This window comes from Panthera uncia (assembly GCF_023721935.1).
Source record: "Panthera uncia isolate 11264 chromosome C1 unlocalized genomic scaffold, Puncia_PCG_1.0 HiC_scaffold_4, whole genome shotgun sequence".
Classification (NCBI taxonomy): Eukaryota; Metazoa; Chordata; class Mammalia; order Carnivora; family Felidae; genus Panthera; species Panthera uncia.
Window position 1 is genome coordinate 8,306,556 of NW_026057585.1, and position 11,939 is coordinate 8,318,494.

Below are 11,939 nucleotides of genomic sequence, written 5' to 3' on the forward strand. Positions count from 1 at the left end.
TAAGGTGTCTTCCACTCTCCACCTTTTTTCATTTTTTCAAGTGTTACTTCAACAAACAGATCAAAGCACACCTGGTGGAAGGTCCAAACCTCCACTACAAGTAGGGAGATAAAACAACCAGAGACACAACAACAAAGTGCACACAACACACTCCAGAAACACTTCCTGAAATTCCAGGACCTGGACAGGGGATAACCCCTTTTAAATATAGTAGTACTCACAGGTGCAGTACACATAAAAAGCTATTAAAACACATAAAAGACAGAAAACTAGCTAAAATGATGAAACGGAAGAATTCTCCTCAAAAGAAATTCCAGGAAGAAATGACAGCCAAAGAATTTCTCAAAACAGATATAAACAATACATCTGAACATGAATTTAGAATAACAGTCACAGGACTAATAGCAGGGCTTGAAAAAAAACATAGAAAACAACAGAAAATCTATTGCTGCAGAGATCAAGAACCTAAGAAATAGTCAAGACCAATTAAGAAATGTTGTAAATGAGATACAAAATAAACTAGATGCAGTGACAGCAAGGATGGAGGAAGCAGAGGGGAGAATAGGTGAAATAAAAGATAAGATTATGGAAAATGATGAAGCTGAGAAAAAGAGGGCTAGGAAATTACTAGACCATGAGGGGAGAATTAGAGACTTAAGTGATTCAATGAAACATAATATCCATATCATAGGAGTTCCAGAAGAAGAAGAGAGAGAAAGGGGCAGAAGGTTTATTTGAACAAATTATAGCTGAGAACTTCCCTAAAGTTCTTGGGAAAAGAAGAAGACATCCAAGTCCACTGAGAACTCCCTTCAAAATCAACAAAAACAGGTCAACATCACAACATATCATAGCGAAACTGGCAAAATACAAAGATAAAGAGAAAATTCTGAAAGGAGCTAGGGATAAATGAAACTTAACCTACAAGGGTAGACACATAAGGGTAGTAGCAGACCAGTCCACTGAGACTTGGCAGGCCAGAAGGGAGAGGAAGGAAATATTAAGTGTGCTGAATAGGAAAAATATGCAGCCAAGAATCCTTTATCCAGTTAGGCTGGATAGTCATTCAGAATAGAAGGAGAGATAAAGGCTTTCCCAGACAAACAAAAATTAAAGGAGTTCACAACCACTAAACCAGCCCTGCAGGAGATCCTAAGTGCAACTCTATGAGTAGAAAGCAGCAAAGACTACAAAGGACCAGAGATATCACCACAAGCACAAAACCTACAGATAACACAATGGCACTAAATCCATATCTTTCAATAACTCTGAATGTAAATGGACTAAATACCCAAATCAAAAGATATAGGGTATCAGAATGGATAGAAAAAACAAGATCCATCTATATGCTGTCTACAAAAGACTCCTTGTACACCCGAGTACACCTGCAGATTGAAAGTGAGAGGATGGAGAACCATCTATCATGCTACTGGATGTCAAAAGAAAGATGGAGTAGCCATACTTATATCAGACCAACCAGATTTGAAACCAAAGACTATGACATGAAGAAGGGCATTATATCATAATTACGGGGTCTATCCATCAAGAAGAGCTAACAATTGTAGATATTTATGCCCCCAAGGTGGAAGAACACAAATATATAAATCAATTAATCACAAACATAAGCAAACTTATTGATAATAATACTGTAAATGTAGGTGACTTTAATATTCTACTTACAACAATGGACAGATCATCTAGGCAGAAAATCAATAAGGACAATAGCCTTGAATGATACACTGGGCCAGATGGACTTAACAGATATATTCAGAACTTTTCATCCAAAAACAGCAGAATACACATCCTTTTCGAGTGCACAGGGAACATTCTCCAAAACAGATCACATACTGGGTCACAAAACATCCCTCAACAAATATAAAAGGATTGAGATTATAACGTGCATATTTTTAGATCACAATGCTATGAAACTTGAAATCGACCACAAGAAAAAAATTTGGAAAGCCTCCAAATACATGGAAGTTAAAGAACATCCTATCAAAGAAAGAATGGGTAAACCAGGAAACTGAAGAGATTAAAAAATATATGGAAGCAAATGAAAATGAAAACATGGTAGTCCAAACCCTTTGGGATGCAGCAAAAGCAGTCCTAAGAGGAAAATACATTGCAATCCAGACCTATCTCAAGAAGCAAAAAAGATCCCAAATACAGAATTTAACCTCACACCTAAAGGAACTAGAAACACAGCAGCAAAGAAAGCCCAAAGCCAGCAAAAGAAGAGAAATAATAAAGGATTAGAGCTGAAATAAATAATATACAATCCAAAAAAACAGTAGAACAGATCAATGAATCTAAGAGCTGTTTTTTGAAAGAATAAACACAACTGATAAACTCCTAGCCAGACTTCTCAAAAAGAAAAGAGAGAGGACCCAAATAGAGAAAAATCACAAATGAAAGAGAAGAGATCACAACCAACACCACAGAAATAGTTAGTAGAAAATATTATGAAAAATTATATGCCAATAAAGTGGATAATCTGGAAGAAATGGACAAATTCCTAGACACCCACACACCACCAAAACTCAAACGGAAAGAAATAGAAAATTTGAACAGATCCATAACCAGCAAAGAAATTAAATCGGTTATCAAAAATCTCCCAACAAATAAGAGCCCTGGGCCAGATGGCTTGCCAGGGGAATTCTGCCAGACATTTAAAGCAGAGTTAGTACCTATTCTTCACAAGCTGTTTCAAAAGATAGAACTGGAAATAAAGCTTCCAGACTCATTCTATAAAGCCAGGATTACCTTGATTCCCAAACCAAAGACCCCACTAAAAAGAACAATTACAGGCCAATATCCCTGATGAACATGGATGAAAAAACCACAACAAGATATTAGCAAATCAAATTCAACAGTACATTAAGATTCACCACAATCAAGTGGGATTCATTCCTGTGCTATAGGGTTGGTTTCAATATTTGCAAATCAATCAATGTGATACAACACATTAATAGAAGAAAGATTAAGAACCATATGATCCTGTCAATAGATGCAGAAAAGGCATTTAACAAAATACAGTATCCATTCTTAATAGAAAAACCTCAATAAAGTTGGGATAGAAGGAACATATCTTAACATCATAAAAGCCATATATGAAAGGCCCATAGTAAGATCATCCTCAATGGGGAAAAACTGAGACTTTTCCCCCTGAGATCACGAACACTACAGGGATGTCCACTCTCACCACTGTTGTTCAACATAGTAGTGGAAGTCCTAGCCTCAGATATCACACAACAAAAACAAATAAAAGGCATCCAAATTGGCAAAGAAGAAATCAAACTTTTACTTCTCGCAGATGACATGATACTCTACATGGAAAACCTGAAAGACTCCCTCGAAAAACTGCTAGAGTTGATGCATGAATTCAGCAAAGTCACAAGATATAAAATCAATGTGCAGATATCAGTGGCATTTCTACACACCAATAATGAAGCAAAAAAAAAAAAAAGAGAGAGATATAAAGGAATCGATCCCATTTATAATTGCACCAAGAACCATAAAATACCTAGGAATAAACCTAACCAAAGATGTAAAAGATCTGTATGCTGAAAACTATAGAAAGCTAGTGAAAGAAAAGGAAAAACATTCCATGCTCATGGATCAGAAGAACAAATATTGTTAAAAAGTTGAGGGGGCGCCTGGGTGGCTCAGTTGGTTAAGCGGCCGACTTCAGCTCAGGTCATGATCTCGCGGTCCGTGAGTTCGAGCCCCGCGTCGGGCTCTGTGCTGACAGCTCAGAGCCTGGAGCCTGTTTCGGATTCTGTGTCTCCCTCTCTCTCTGACCCTCCCCCGTTCATGCTCTGTCTCTCCCTGTCTCAAAAATAAATAAAATGTTAAAAAAAAAATTTAAAAAGTTGATACTACCCAAAGGAATCTACACATTCAATGCAATCCCAATCAAAATCGCACCAGCATTCTTCTCAGAGCTGGACGAAGCAATCCTAAAATTTGTATGGAACCACAAAAGACCCTGAATAGCCAAAGTTTTGTTGAAAAAGGAAGCCAAAGCAGGAGGCATCACAATCCAGACTTTAACCTGTACTACAAAGCTGTAATTATCAAGACAGTATGGTATTCACACAAAAACAGACACATAGACCAATGGAATAGAGAACCAGAAATGGGCCCACAAATGTATGGCCAACTAATCTTTGACAAAGCAGGAAAGAATATCCAATGGAAAGAAGACAGTCTTTTTAGCAAATGGTGCTGGGAGAACTGGACAGCAACACAAAGAATGAAACTGGACCACTTTCTTACACCATACACAAAAATAAATTCAAAATGGATGAAAGACCTAAATGTGAGACAGGGAACCATCAAAATCCTAGAGGAGAAAACAAGCAACAACCTCTTTGACCTCAACTTCTTACTTGTCTCTGAAGGCAAAAGAAATAAAAGCAAAAATGAACTATTGGGGCCTCATCAAGATAAAAAGCTTCTTTCTGCACAGAAGGAAGTAATCTACAAAACTAAAAGGCAACCAATGGAATGGGAGAAGATATTTGTAAATGACATATTGGATAAAGGGTTAATATCCAAAATCTATAAAGAACTTACCAACTCAACACCTGAAAAACAAATAATTCAGTGAAGAAATGGGCAGAATACATAAACAGACACTTTTCCAAGGAAGACATCCAGATGGCTAACAGACACATGAAAAGATGCTCAACATGGCTCATCATCAGGGAAATACAAATCAAACCACATCGAGATACCACCTCACACTGGTCAGAGTGGCTAAAGTTAACAATTCAGGAAACAACAGATGTAGGTGAGGATGTGGAGAAAGGGGAACCCTCTTGCACTGTTGGTGGAAATGCAAACTGGTGCAGCTGCCCTGGAAAACAGTATGGAAGTTACTAAAAAAATTAAAAATAGAATTTCCCTATGACCCAGCAATTGCACTACTAGGAATTTATCCAAAGGTTACAGGAGTGCTGATTCATAGGGGCATATGTACCCCAATGTTTATAGCAGCACTATCAACAATAGCCAAATTAAGGAAATAGCCCAAATGTCCATCTACTGATGAATAGATAAAGAAGATGTGGTATACATATATATATATACATACATACATACACACACACACACACACACACACGCACACACACACACAATGGACTACTACTTGGTGATGAAAGAGAATGAAATCTTGCCATTTGTAACAATGTGGATAAAATTGGAGGGTATTATGCTAAGTGAAATAAGTCAGTCAGAGAAAGACAGATATCATATGTTTTCACTCTTATGTGAAATTTGAGACCATAGGGGAAGGGAAGGAAAGGTAAGTTACAAACAGAGAGTGAGGCAAACAATAAGAGGCTCTTAAATACAGAGAACAAGCTGAAGGCTGTTGGGGGTGGAGGCTTGGGGGTGTGTGTGGGGAAAATGAGAGATGGGCATTGAGGAGGGCATTTGTTGGGATGAGCACTGGGTGTTGTATATAAGTGATGAATCATGGGAATCTACTCCCAAAGCCAAGACTACACTATATACACTGTATGTTAGCTAACATGATAATAAATTATTTTTTTAAAGCAATAAAAACTATGGTGCACTGTGGAAAACAACATGGAGGTTCCTCAAAAAATTAAAAATAGATGTACCACATGATTCAATAATTCCACTACTGGGTTTTTACCCAAAGAAAACAAAAACACTAATTCAAAAAGATATATGCACCCCTATCTTCACTGCAGCATTGTTCACAATAGCCAAGATATGGAAGCAACCCAAGTTTCCATCAATAGATAAATAGATAAAAAGATGTGATATACCAAAAGTCTATTAACATTAGAATGAGTAATACACTGTGACATGTTTATACAATGGAATGTTATGCAATAGTGAAAAAGGAATGAACTACTGAATCATGCAATTGCATTAATGAATCTCATAGACATAATGTTGAATGAAAAAAGTAAAAAAAAAACAACAAAAAGTATACATACTATGTCATTCCATTTACATGATGTTCAAGAACTTGCCTGAAAGAAGGCATGAGTGAACCTTGTGGGAGGGGGATATGATAAGGTTCTATATTTTGTCTGAATAGTGATTGAATATTACTCAGACTTTAAAAAGAAAGAGATCTTGGTGTGCCGGGGTGGCTCAGTTGGTTGCGTGCCTGACTTTAGCTCAGGTCATGATCTCACAAGTCGTGGATTCGAGCCCCATGTCGGGCTCTGTGCTGACATCTCAGAGCCTGGAGCTTGCTTCAGATTCTGTGTCTCCCTCTCTCTGCCCCTCCCCTACGCATGTTCTGTCTCTCTCTCTCAAAAATAAACGTTAAAAAAATTATTAAAAAAAAAAAGAGATCTTGCCATGTGCAACAACATGGATGGACCTAGAGGGTATTATGCTATGTGAAATAAGTCGGACAGAAAAAGACCATATAATTTCCATAAATACCATATAATTTCACTTATATGTAGAGTATAAAAGACAAAACAAATGAATGAACAACAAACAAAAATCAGAAAAAAGACCCATAAATACAGGGAACAAACTAAACTGATGGTTGCCAGAGGGGAAGGGGTGTGAGGATGGGCAAAATGGGTGGAGAGGAGTAGAAGACACAGATTTCCAATTATGGAATGAATAAGTCACAGGGATAAAAAGTACAACAAAGGGAACATAATCCATGGTATCAAAATAGCATTGTATGGTGACAGATCGTAGCTATACTTGTGGTGAGGACTGTATACCTTTAGGCTTGTCAAATCACTATGTTGTACTCCTGAAACCAATGTGACATTGTATGTCAATAAATAAATAAGGAAAAAATGTTCATCCTTGATCTTAGGAATGTGCACATTGAATGCATATTCAATGATGTGCTACTGCATACTTCTTTGAATGTCTAAAATTTTTAAGTTGACCATATCAAGTGTCAGCAAGGATGTGGAGTAACTAAAATTCTCCTACACTGCTGGTAGGAATATAAAATGGTATAGTTTGTCAAACAGGCAATTTCTTAAAAATTTAAATACATACCTATACTATGATCAACCATTCCATTCTTACACAAGAGATATTAAAGGGCATGTCCCTACACAAAGACTTGTACATAAACATTCATAATGTCTTCATTTATAAAAGCCAAAACCTAGACACTAATGTCCATCCACAGCTGATAAACAAATTACACACACACACACACACACACACACACACACACACACACACAGGAATATTTTCCAACAGTAAATAGGAATAAACTATTGATACAGTAATAACATGGATGAACCTCAAAAAGTAATTATGCTTTGTGAAAGAGCCAGATCATATGATTCTGTTTATAAAAAATTCTAGAAAGTACAAACTAATCATAAGAAAGAAAGAAAGCAGATTACTGAGTGCCTAATATGGGGAAAGGGAAGGAAGAGCAGAAGAGAGGGGTTACAAAGGGGCAGAAGAAATTTTAGGGGTGATGAAAATGTTTATCTTGATTGTGATGATTTCACAGCATATACATATGTCAAAATGTATCATATTGTGTTCTTTAAATATATGCAATGTTATGGTTTGAATTGTGCACCACCAAATTCATATGTTGAAGTTCTAACCCCTAGTATCTCTGAACGTGGCCACATTTGGGAAACTGAGGCATTGCAGATGTAATTAGTTAAGATTAGGTCATTCTGGAGGAGGGTAGTCTCCTAGCCCAATGTGATTGATATCCTTATAAAAAGAGGAAATTTGGACACAGACATGTAGACAGGGAGAATGCCATATGAAGACTGGAGTTATGCTGCCACAAAGCAAAGAACTATCAGAAGCTAGGACACAGGCCTGGAACAGATCTTTCCTGGCACCTTCAGAGGGAGCCTGGCCCTACTAATTTCTTATCTCAGACTTCTAGCCTCTAGAACTGTGACACAAAAATTTCTGTTGTTTAAGTCCCTCGGTTTTGTAGTACTTTATTACAGCAGCCCTAGGAAACTAACGCATGCAGTTTATTGTATGTCACCTATACCTCAACAAAGCTGTTTTTAAAATCCAGTAGGTACAAATGATCTGTGGTCAGTTCTCTGGCTTCATGTCATATCACTCTCTCACTCTACCGTTCACTTACAATGTTCCTTTGAACATGCTAAACTTGTTCTTGCATCAGGACTTTTCATTTGCTATCGTTCATTATGAAGGGCTCTTTCACCAGATCTCCAAATGGCTTACTCATCATCTCAGTTTAAACTACTTAAAACTACTTTCCTCAGAAAAGACTTCCTTCACCACCAAATCTAATATAGCACTCCGGTTCTGTCATTTGTTAATCCACTATCTCATACTTTTTTCAAAGCACTTATAACTTTGATATCATATCATTTGTTTACATGTTTATTCTGTTTCTCCCCTTCTAACTAGGATGTAAGCACCCTAAATAGAGGGAATTATTTGTCTTGGTCATCACTGTATCCTTAGAATTCAAACCAGCCTATTACATACATTAGATGTTCAATAAATATTTACTGAATGCATAAATAAATGGAAATAGATATGCTTTTCCCAGAGTTTATAATTTGATACTCAGGGGGGCGCCTGGGTGCCTCAGTCGGTTAGGTGTCCAGCTTCGGCTCAGGTCATGATCTTGTGGTTTGTGAGTTTGAGCCCTGCATCAGGCTCTGTGCTGACAGCTCAGAACCTGGAGCCTGCTTTGGATTCTGTGTCTCCTTCTCTCTCTGCCCCTCCCCAACTTGTGCTCTGCCTCTGTCTCTCAAAAATAAATAAATGTAAATTAAAAAAAACAAAAATAGAATTTGATACTCAGAGAGGCTATTAACTGCTCTGATGTTCTGAAAAAAAATTTTGCCCTGTTTTTTTTTCCTTTTGAAGTAGGCTTCATGCCCAACGTGGGGCTTTAATTCACAGCCCTGAGATCAAGAGTCACATGTTCTACCAACCGAGCCAGCCAAGCACCCCAACTGCTCTGATGTTCTATAGATAGTTATAGGCAACCCCAGGCTAAAATCCAAGTTTCCTGATGCCCTTTTACTGCATTAAAATTTTAACTCATTTTCAAAGAAAAAAAAAAAGCTACCCACAACCTTCAATTACCTAAACAGAGAAACAGAGGAGCGGCACAGGAATATGAATCAGACATACAGTATTTTCCCCTCCTCAAAGAGAGCGTAATTTTGTAGTTTGCTCTGCTTCCATAAAATTCTAAAATCTTGTACAACAATTATTTTTTAATCAGTTTATCTATCTGAATTCGGAGTTATCTGTAAGCATCACATTAGAACTGTCTGCCATTTGAAACAAAATCTGTTTTTTAACTCCTTTTAATGTTTTTTTTCTTAAACAACACAAATAAATGATAGCAAGTAGAGTTGGGCCTAATGTGCGTATTGATCATTTTATTATCCTAAAGTTCCCAAGTAGAGGGACAAAATTGGTTTAATATGTATAAAATTTATGTCAGTGTGCTTCTCCCATCTGGTAACAGGTTAAAGCCCCTGATATGCCAGATTTATATGAATTTATATAAGCTTTTTCCATCATTTTCAAAACATTTCTGAAATTAAGGTCATATATTAATGTTAATAGGAATTGCTAGCATCTTCCATATCAAGTTTTCTTTCCTGTATATCAAAACGTATTTCTTGATCCCTTAGTGTACTATCATTCACTCTATTTTTGTTGCTTTGCATAAACTCTTGGTAATTAGATATTATTTCTCTGGCTGAATAATATGAGTAGTATTAACTGTACTCATAATAACATGTGTAGCTACTTCCTAACAGCTAATCAACAATATTAATCAACAGTATTAGTTAATATTAATTTTTGGTTATTAATCTCATCAAAACTTATTTTAACTTTTCTCATCTTTGTTTAGTACACCTTTTATCTTAAAAGAAGTTCATAGTATTTTTATATGCAAAAATCAATAAAAGATTCTGTTAGTGGGACACCTGGGTAGCTCAATCAGGGAGGCATCTGACTCTTGGTTTTGGCTCAGGTCATGATCTCACAGTTCGTTGGTTTGAGCCCACGTCGGGTTCAGTGCGGAGCCTGCCTGAAATTCTCTCCCTCTCTCTCTGCCCCTCCCTGCTCATGCTCTCTCCACCCCCCACTCTCTCAACAAAACAAAAAAAGATTCTGTTAGCAAATTAATCTGTGGTAGCCAAGAAATAATAAACGAACAATGCAGTTAAATTCCTTAACCACATGTGTGTATAAAACAAAGTGAAAAGAAGCTACACACAAAAGATCACATATGGTGCAATTCCATTTATTTGAAATATACAGAATAGGTAAACCCATAAAGTCAGAAAGCACACTAGTGGTTACCAGGAGCTGCAGGGAGTGGGAATGGGGAAATAACAGCAAATGGGTGCGGGCCCATCCTTTTGGGGTTATAAAAATGATTTGGAGGGGCACTTGGGGGGCTCAGTCTGTTAAGTGTCTGACTCTTGATTTTGGCTCAGGTCATGATCTCTTGGTTTGTGAGTCTGAGACCCATGTTGGGTTCCTCGCTGATAGTGTAGAGCCTGCTTGGCATTCTGTCTCTCCCTCTGACCCTCCCCTGCTCACTTGCACACATGTTCTCTCTCTCTCTCTCTCATTAAAAATTAAAAGATAAAAAGAAATAAAAAGAAAATGATTTGGAACTAGATAAGGGTACATTATGGAACATTTGGGACATTGTGAATGTATTAAATACCACAGAACTGTTCACTTTAAAGCATTTAATTTTATTATGTAATTTTCACATAACTTAAAAAAAAAAGTGGGGGCACCTGAGTGGCCTAGTCGGTTAAGCGTCTGACTCTTGGTTTTGGCTCAGGTCATGATCTCACAGTTTGTGAGTTCGAGCCCCACATCAGGCTCTGTGGCATCAGTGTGAGTCTGCTTGAGATTCTCTCTCTCCCTCTCTCTCTCTGCCCCTCCCCTGCTCACTCTGTCTCTCTCTCAAAACTAAATAAAATTCTAAAAATTAAAAAAAAAAGACAAATGACAGCTTAAAGAAAAAGTGACAATGTTTTGTGGGATTTATAACATATAAAGAAGTAAATTATACGTCAAGAATAAAACAAAGAACAGGAATGGGAAATAGAAATATATTTCTGTAAGCTTCTTTAACTATATGTGAAGTGCTATAATATTATTTGAAGGTAAACTATAAATTAAAGATGTATATTGCAAATCTTAAAGCAATCACTCAAAATAAAAGTATAGCTAAAAGCCAACTGTGTCAAAAGAATGAGAAGACAGACTGGGAGAAAATATTGGCAAAAGACATGTCAGGTAAAAGACTGCTATCTGAAATATACAAGGAACTCTTAAAAATCAACAGTAGGAAAACTAAGTTTGATTTAAAAAATAACTGAGCAGACGCTGCAACCAAAAAGACACAGCAGATGGCACATAAGCATATGAAAAGATGCCTCACATCATAGGTCATCAGGGAAATACAGATTAAAATAACAACGCAATACCACTACTCATCTAAGAGAATGGTCAAGATCCAGAACAATGACATCACCAAATGCTGGCAAGGATGAGGAGCAAGAGGAACTCTCACTCACTGCTGGTGGGAAGGCAAAATGCTGCAGCCACTTTGGAAGACAGTTTGGCAGTTTCTCACAAAAATTAAACATACTCTTACCTAGCAACCTCACTCTTTGGTATTTACCCCAAAAAGCTGAAAACCCTAGCCACACAGATGTTAATAGCAGCTTTATTCATAATCATCAAAACTTGAAAGCAACCAAGATATCCTGCAGAAGGTGAAAAATAAATTGTGGCATATTCAGACAACGGAATATTATTTAGTAGTAGAAAAAAACAAACGAACAAACAAACTACCAAGCCATGAAAAAATATGGAGGAACCCTAAATGCATATTACCAAGTGAAAGAAGACAATCTGAAAAGGCTACTTACTGCATTATCCCAATCGTATGA